Genomic DNA, 10,067 nt, shown 5'->3' with positions numbered 1-10,067 from the left:
GTCCTTTACTCTCAATTATAGTCTGGGCAACCCTATCGGTAGGCCAGTGCTTTATAGGTCTACATTTGACCCTTGAACCCCAACCCTAACCCAATCCTAACCCTAACCCTAACCCCCTAACCCCCTAACCCTAACCCTAAACTTCAAAACTCAATCTTAACCGTCTCCATTCCTAAATATTAATCAACAAGAAAAACCTTTCCTTGTGTATAAAACACCACTAGAATGTATATATACACATATATAAAAATAATGCCATTAGCAATCTTCCAGGACACATATATATATGTGTATCTATATATATATCTATGTGTGTATATACATGTACCTCTCTTGACCTTCCACAACAATATAGTTCTAATAGCTGACTGTTTTCATTACATCTCCATCATCTATAATAAGGATAATACTATGCATAACCACATTCTATACAACCCACAGTATGACACGGGTGCAGCTCGGGACATCCGGACCCCTCCTGCTCTCCCTCCATCATACTTATTTCATTTTACCATTCAGCAAACATATTCTTGCAGCCCACGCAGAGGATCGGGATGATTCTGCTGACCCTCCGGTGGTAACCCACACACTACACCCTAAACATCTCAACTACATTGAATACACTTCCAATATCCCTGCACATTTTTCATTTCCTGGATCCTACCAACCACGGCCCCCGCAGTTCATAATGCACACCCACTTCCCCCCACTCCACCTCTCCCCACTGATTATCCTAATTCTTCCCATGTACACATCCCTCCTTACCTGCACCACATAGGCCCATTTAAATATGTAGGCATGTGCTCGGCTGACGGCCAATCAGGGCGGAGGAAGTACAATTTTGACGGAAATTTGAATCCCCAGGTAATAATATCTCCTTCCTCCCCCCACACTCCATTTCTCCATCTTCCCCCTGAGGAAGCACCAGTTGTGCAAAACATTAGGGAGCCTGGCCCCTGTCAGATCGCCTTCCATACCCCCTTTTCTTTTATTGAATTTGACATAAAATATTACCCACAGTTGTTTTTTTAAAATTACTTATTAAATGTTAAGTTTTAATTTACACCCGGAGCACCACCTGCAGATCCTACACCCCCCACCCACCCCCCGACTTCGGGGGGGTGAGTACACCTCGAGCAGGAAGAGACACACACTCTTGAAAGGATTGTTTTCTTACTCTGGACCCGGACATTACCTGCAATTGTTCAACGAATGTTTTCCAAGACCCTCCGCAACAACAGGACCGGACAGGCCAGACCCAACCAGAGGCCGGAACAACGGGGCAACAGCAACTACAATTGATCTCAGCTTGGTCACACACGCACAGGTGGAAATGTGGTTGAGAGTGTTGGGCACCGACACGGGCAAGGCCGCGGGGAATGGAGCAGGCCCGCAGCCGAGCACCGCAGGCCCCCCTATGATTCTCCTAGGACGGGCAGAAGCAGGGACAGACTTATACACAGACACACCAGGAACGACAACACACATACATACACACACACATACGCGCACACACACACACACACACACACACACACTCACCACTCAGACAGGCCCTTGATTCACACACGAGAGCAGCAGCCAAAAGTCACTTTAAACTCATACAAGCAGTTCACCATTTGCACACTATCCAGACAGCCATTCACACAGGCCACCCTCCTATGTGCATGGCCAGACAGGTCAATAAACTCACACAATTTATCAAACCATCATCACCCACTGACAGAACATACAACTTAGTTAAACAGAACACGGACACATAGATAAAAAAACACATGGATATATTACAGGACCACTACACAACCACCATTGCTACACTCAGTACAACATAGGATAATCAGCTGGCCTTTAATCTAGCAACCAATTGGGCACACAAATGCTACGGTACCAGACTGGATCCGGAAACCCTCAATAGGACTCGATCACTACTATTTCACACATCTACTCAATCATCATCATCATCATCATCCTCCTCTTCTACATCATCACCACCCTACTCTCGTTCCCCCTCTCCCTTTTCTGATCATTCCCAGTACTCACCTTCACGCTCTTTTTCACAACCAGTGGACCCCGAGACACTCAGCAGCCGACTTCGGGGCCCTACTACAGGGGGAGAGAGACCGACCCAGGGGAACCATACACACTCTCCTGCCCCGCCCAACAGAAAGCATCCTCAACTGTCCTCTGCTAATAACAGACCTGAAAAACAGCGAGATACACAAATCACACATAACAAAACACATCAACATAACCCTAATTTGGACTACACACACATAGCAGCTCCTAATCCGTAGCGCACAATGTTTCCGACTAAGCAACATGATAACAATTCAACCAGAAATTCCAACAACAACACACATAATATAAACTTGGAAGAACAGATGCTCACCGGAACGGGACAGGAGGTACAGCCTCTCCTACCCCGGGACAGAGACCGAAACGGCAGATTACGCAGGCTCTCATCCTCTGTCCCCCCTCCCCTGGGTCCTCGTTGTCTCTCTCCCACTCCTCCAGACTCAGCCACTTCATTAACCACTCCAACCGGACTCTCTCTGCCCACTTCTCCCCACAGGTATCTCCACCGGAAGGCAGCAGACACAGCGGCCACCGGAAATGCCTATCAGCCTGGAACAATCACACACAAGAAACTCATAACAAACACAAAAAATCAAGGTACTCAATCTGACAACAATACAATCACAATGACCTGTCCCGACGCAAATTGCAGGACCGCAGCCGGAATCACACAGACATTCCTACCTCCGCCCTCTCTGGGTGCCGGGGATGGATCCTCCAACTCTGACTCTGCTCCAGGGCTGCACCAGTCACAAAGTGGGAATAATGATAATAGGGGGGGAAACATGATGAACCACCACTGCCAGAGCGTCAACATGACAGGGCCTAGATCGGTATCTGATCCCCCCCCTCAAAACCTATACCACACACCGACCAGAAAGCAGAGCGGAGGGAGGACCCCTGGCGCCGAGGAGTAGGAGGAGGATGAGGCTGCGGCATCCAACCCCATTTGCCACCGCGTCGGGTCAAATAGGAAACTGCAGGACTGGACCTTTAAATCAGAGAAACCGGTCCTGATCCTGGGGGATTCCAATATTGACAGAATCCCCCCATTCCATAACAATCAAATCCAGGCTGACAGCTACCCGGGGGCTTGTTTCTATCATTTTCAAAACATCATGGAAAAGACCACACCCCATCCACACACCAAGATCCTGTTCCTCTCCGTGGGCATTAACAACAGGGACCAGGATCCACACAATACTTCAATTAAACAACTCAGAGCAGTATATAGAAAGGCAAAATTCGCCTTTCCTAATGCTGACATAAAATTCCCCATAATCAACTTTTCCACACATCTTCCCCCAGAACAACGTCAGAACCTCACCACCATCAATAACTATATTCGCACACACTTACCGCATCTCCAGCCACTCCCCCAGCACCTTTTCAGGACCACACAGGACAACATCCATTGGACCCCAGAGACTGCTAACGGGGTGTTCTCCCACTGGTGCAAACAGTTAAACTTGTAATAACCTTTTATCCCCCACAGCACCCACAGAATCCAGCGACCATAACTCACCACCCTGGCACAGCAGCGGATTTATCCTGGGGGTCTCAAGCCAATGTACTGAACCTATCCACACTGTTCACACCCACTGCAGCACAGGTCAGCCTGTTGGAGAGAGGTCTCACGTTCATCCCCAAACCCACACACCCAAATTTAGAACAGCTCAAAATTGATCTTCACTCTTACCATAGACACATTAAACTAATTGATCACTTTCAACAAAAACACATGGAACATCTACCTTTCACAGATCCATCTACATGGGAGCCGTCCTGGGACGGCCTCACTGGAGCAACCCAGGGCCTGATCCGGCGGGACCACCAGGTGCTGGCCCAGTTGACAGGGGGGACGGACCGCACAGATAATCTCTCGATCTCTGAAAAACAAGCCATTTTAGAACTAAAATCCAACACACAAATTATCATTAAACCAGCAGACAAGAGATCCAAAATTGTTATCATGGACACACAACAATACAAATTGGAGGCTAATAGACAACTCAATAATCTCAGATATTACAAACCCATACAAAATAGCCTAAAACAACAATCACAATTGGAAATCAAAAAAATAGTACAATCACTATACACAAACGGTTACATCAAAGCCAAACAGAGAGATTACCTGTGCGGTCCTACGGATCCCCGTGATAGGCAATTCTACCTCCTCCCCAAAATCCACAAGGAGCCCGGCGCCTGGACGGTCCCCCATCAGGTCCCTCCGGGGAGGCCCATCGTCTCAGACTGTCACAGTTGCACATACAACGCATCAAAATACATAGACACTCACCTGGGACCTCTCTCCAACAGGCACCCTATTTACCTAAAAGATACCTATGACTTCTTACATAAAATCAGACAGCTGCAAATACCCTCTCAGGCCCATCTCTTCACAATTGACATAGATAGCCTCTATACCAACGTCAACGGAGATGGGCCTGAGAGCGGTACAGACTGTAATTAACAGATACCCGGATGGCTCGAGACCCGACAAAGAAATAATTCAACTACTCACTATTTGTCTCAATAATAATGATTTTGTCTTTAATAATAATTTGTATTTACAGGTCCAGGGGACGGCCATGGGCCACCGATAGGCACCCGCGTATGCAAATATTTACATGAGCGAGTGGGAGCGGGACACACTGGCAAAATGTCGCTTACAACCCACCTTCTATTTACACTTCCTGGACGACATTATCGGCGCATGGCCACACGAACTAGACACATTTCAAGAATTCATCGATACACTCAATAGTCATCACCCGTCCATTAAAGTTAAATACGAAACATGCACAACACACATAAACTTTCTGGACACAACAATATATTTCAAACACACCGACAGTACAACCACACAGTTACTCTCAAAAGTTTATTTCAAACCGACGGACACACACGCACTTCTGCACAAACCCTAACCCTAACCCTCGGACGACCATGACAACTCCTCCTCCTCCTCCTCCTCCAGCAACCCCTCCATCCATCCCACAACCACAGGGGGCTGCACGCTGGACAACTCGTTGACCTCAAAATTTGTTGGTGGCATCTCTCCTAAGTACAACACAAAACCTTTGTTTTAACATTATTTTCCATGATTCAATGCAAATAAATTCATACAATTCTACATAAATGTTATTTCTTCTATCAACCCAGCTCAAATTACAAGTATTTACATGCAACTAGCTTAAAACGCTAACACTTAGCAAGGAAAAGAAGTACGTCTTACCTCTCCGATGTCCAGATGTCAAATGAGCTATTCCTCTTGATCATACTACTTATATAACACCTACAACAACACTCTGCATTTTCTTACACATTTTCACTATGACACTTAGGCAAACTTTCATTTCACCATTAACTCACATTTTCACTATGACACTTAGGCAAACTTTCATTTCACCATTAACTCATATGGGAAAATTAAAACGGCCATAACTCGGGAACCCTACGTCCTAGATACTCCACAGTGCTACCGTTGGACTCGCAGCGCCCACAAATGGAGAGGGTAGGCACCGCTCCCGTCTCTCTAGAACTTGCCCTTGAGGATGCTCGGTTCACGCTCACTCAGGTACAAATGTAACTACTATATCATTAGAAAACCCTTATTTCACTGACTTCCAAACTTAACTTCTTTAACACAACTGTAAAATTTACAATAAACAATACAAACTCTAAATTTTACAAACGCTTACAGTTTACAGTTCTTTAATACAAAATATTAACTATAGTTAAAATTTACTATTAACAATGTAAACTTTAAGACTTCACCTGTAAATATGACTTCCAAATTAAACTTCTTTTGCTGAAAAATAAAATTTCCATTTTAAAATATTACTGGCACTTCCTTTACCTCTTTTTGTGAATATCCTTAGCGGATTAGGCTATGGTCTGTCAGGACAAGTGGCACCATGGAGACCTCACGTTCCCATCCTCCTCCCTCCCCCTCTCTTCTCTTCTTTCGTCTTTTCTCTTCTATATGGCTCAGGACAGCAAGTGGGAGGTGGCTGGGGACTAACCTGCGCCGGCCAGTACCTTGCCTCTGTCTCCCCACACAAACTATGTTGTTGTTGGTCAACATAGGGAGAGACTCTGAGTATATCCCTTCTTGCCTAACCCTAACCCCCTTTTGATTTCTTTTTACTCGATTACACACCACTCAGCAACAGTTACTATACTAGACGTTTATCAGATACTGCTGTCGCAAAATTTAAGCCATCATCATTAAATTCAATACCATGTCCTTCAGTAACAGAGGTTTCCCATGCCGACTTGACCCTCTCCCGAATTGATCATCTTGTCGATAGCGCCGTAGGCTCGCTGCGAACAACACTCGACTCTGTAGCTCCTCTTAAAAAGAAGTTAACAAAGCAAAGAAAGTTCACCCTTGGTATGACTCTCAAACCCATAAGTTAAAACAAATGTTGTCAAAATTTGAAAGGAACTGGCGATTAACCAAACTGGAAAAATCTCACTTAGTCAGAGCAGACAGTGTCAAGACGTAGAACACAGGCCTCCGCAATGCCAGAGCAAACTTTTGCTCACCATTAAAATCTTATCAGCACAATCATCTTAATCTGTACACATATATTTGACATTGAATTTGATCTTTATTCCTTACCCCTGTCTCTCCTGATTGAAATTAATCTAGTTTCCATTCCAAACAGTATTCATGTCTACTTACATCACAGCTCCTCAGAATTCATAGGAATTATACATTACAGGAGGATTTTAAAGAAGCCACCAAAGTGTTGTTCTCTATTTCTCCACTAGAGGGTACTCTAGATCCTTTTTAAGCAGAGCTGTCAAAACATTTGAGTAAACTAAACCTCTGTTCATTGATTCTCTGCTGCCAGTAATTACTACATAATCTCCATCAGCAGTACAGCTTGTTAGGGTGATTAAAAATGAGCTCCATAACTTTACATAAAGATCTCAGCTCTTATAGGACCATAGGATTGTTGCTGCATACAAACAAATTAAATTTGCAGGACATTGTAGTCAAAACTAAAATCAAACCACTGTCTTAACTCTAGACCTCATTGGCACAGAACATTTTTTCAGCACCAACCCTGAGTGAGCAATCAACACAACAATAATGTTTCTCCAACACACAGATATGGCAACGCCCATTCAAAACACTTTGTATATTTCATCAGATGTAAACGATGTGGAATACAGTCTGTGGGTCAAACAGGTAATACTATGCTTACCAGGTTTACACAACACAGGTACCATATCTGTAAAAGTAAGTATACACACATTCCTCTGGTAAAACACTTTGTTGAACATACCTGGTCCTCAATCAATCCAAGATGGTCAATAGCCCAGAGAAGAACAAAGAGGCTTTGGAAATACTACAATCAGAGGGTCTCACTGAGAAGTGAGGGGCATCAGGGCAAGCGGACAGCTGATAGCCTGTGCATTTATTTTTCTAATTTATCGACGTCACATTGACAATAACAGTAAAAAACTCATTCTGCAGAATAGAAAATATATAATTGAGTTGTAATACAATGTTTAATGTTGCAGTTGGTAATGGCGGAGCTCATTTTAATGACCTTTAATAAATCAATTTAAATAAAACAAGAGTGCACTCTGGTTCATGTCCAGCGTCTTTCTCGGACCTTTCTTCTTTTGTCTCCATCATCACATTCTTTCATCACCTCTTCCTTTCGTCTCTTACTTCCTGTGTGCTCGCAGCATCAACCACTCTCCCTCTTTTGAAGTTCCCTCCTCCTTTGGCTCATTTCTTCTCTCTTCATGTCCCCTTATCACACACAACAGTGTGAGCACTCTCTGTCATTAGCTGATGAATTAAAGCATTTCAGTAGTTAGTCTACAGTGGAATGTTTTCCATCGCGGAATTGAATTACCATAGAAACTAATAAAACAACTTCACAGGGAGCCACTTACGCTAACAGTGCTGCGTCTCCTGTACTTCTCTCAGACTTCCAAATCTATTTCATTCAGTCATTCTGCCTTTATGGTTCATAAGGGAAATTTGGTTTGCAGACTGAAGACACACAGCATACAGACATCACATAGGTGAACGATAGTGGATAAGAGCAGACAGGGAGTGTGGAGCAATAAAAAGTCAAAATAGAAAGTAGTTATCGAGACACGAGAGGCTGCATCGTTTCATGTGCAAATGAAGCAGAATGATTGCAGTGGGGTTAAACAAGTGCCGGCTTCTTTTACAATCCATGCTTTCAGTCAACACTAGAAAAATGTTGGCATTTTAAATTTCTGCAAACCACAGATACGTTAGATTTACACATTATTATGTAGCACATGCACTGAAACTTCACATTTCAACAGTGTTGTGGTTAATGTGCAGTAACGTTTAAACACAGACAACACTTGGTTCTGGCTGGAAAACATCATGTTTTAGCTTAAAATGTCTGGTTCTGGGGGAAACAATTCCCGCTGGACACACAGTGATGTATCAATAAAAAATAAAAAAAACACTTGTTGTGGACGGGTCGCAACAGAACATTTAGGGCCTAAAGACGGTGACACACCTACACACAAGTTTAAATGTTTGTTGGTGTTGGACAATGTCTGCATTTCAGCAGGCATCTTTCCCAGGTGCCATACTGTCCACCATCACCTCCATCCCCTCCACTTCCTGATGACATAGTCAGCTCAGATACGATGTCACTGTAGAAACGTTGATATAAACCATATTCATGGTTTGAAGATGGTAGTGTCACACCGTCCACTATCCCCTTCATCACCTCCACATGATAAAGTCAGTAATAACTCTGACAAGCTGGAGCAAACTTAAGCAAGACTTCACAATTCAAAGTGACCTGTGGTGAGACACTGTGGAGACCACCACATGACTTAACGTCACCGCCACAACCAGGCCGCAAACAAACTACACCACAGTCACGTGACTTAATGTCACCGCCACAACCAGGCCATAAACAAACTACACCACGGTCACATGACTTAATGTCAGCGACACAACCAGGCCGTAAACAAACTACACCACGGTCACATGACTTAACGTCACCGACACAACCAGGCCATAAACAAACTACACCACAGTCACATGACTTAACGTCACCGACACAACCAGGCCCGAAACAAACTACACCACGGTCACATGACTTAACGTCATGACAACATGGGATCACTATGGTCATGTCATTAATACGGTCATGTGGTTAGTACGGTCATGTGATGCAAAGAAGACGTATGAACAGTCTCAACAGGACATTGGTGGTTCCTGAACAAATTCAGGACATCCTGGTCAACTATCCTGTTCCGCCATCTTGTTGATTGATCCTTCCTGTCAACACTCTGTTTATCCTCCATGTTGTTTTTTTGTGTCGTTGTTTTCATCTCAACACAACGTGTCACTCAGAGGGTTTAAACGTTTTAATTTCAGGACTGTGTGAAGACAACACGAAAGGAGGATTCAGCAGCAGCAGTGGTACACTAATAATGCCTCGCAGCTTTCAACAAAGCTCCTAAAGTTCCCCCACAGTGTTGTTATCTGCTCATCTCACACAGAGGAAGAGTGCTGTCGTCAACAAGTGTCGTCTCTTCAATTAATTTTATTTCTATGCTGACTGCTAATCACGCTAACAGGTTAGCCTCCCCGCCTGCGTCCCTGTGGGATCAAATCCTGCCGCCGTTCATCCGACAGCTGGAGAAAAAAAGACTCAGAAAATCAGTTTATACAGCCCCTCTGTGAAACACACACAACACAAAACACACACAATGTACACACAAATAACACAAGCACACACACACACACACACACATGAAAATAAAAACACAGATACACGATGGTGAAGCCTGTGGCATGCAGTCTAACAGGGACCCATAACCTTGGATGATGAGGGGAATAGAAAGTGTGTGTGTGTGTGTGTGTGTGTGTGTGTGTGTGTGTGTGTGTGTGTGTGTATGTGTGGTAATGAGAGAGTGGGTGGGTGCAGAAAAAAGGAAGTGGCAGAGAAGAAGAA

Source organism: Epinephelus moara, chromosome 16 (assembly GCF_006386435.1).
Source record: "Epinephelus moara isolate mb chromosome 16, YSFRI_EMoa_1.0, whole genome shotgun sequence".
In the NCBI taxonomy this organism is placed as follows: domain Eukaryota; kingdom Metazoa; phylum Chordata; class Actinopteri; order Perciformes; family Serranidae; genus Epinephelus; species Epinephelus moara.
The sequence above is the reverse complement of the archived record's forward strand: the minus strand, read 5'-3'. Positions refer to the sequence as shown.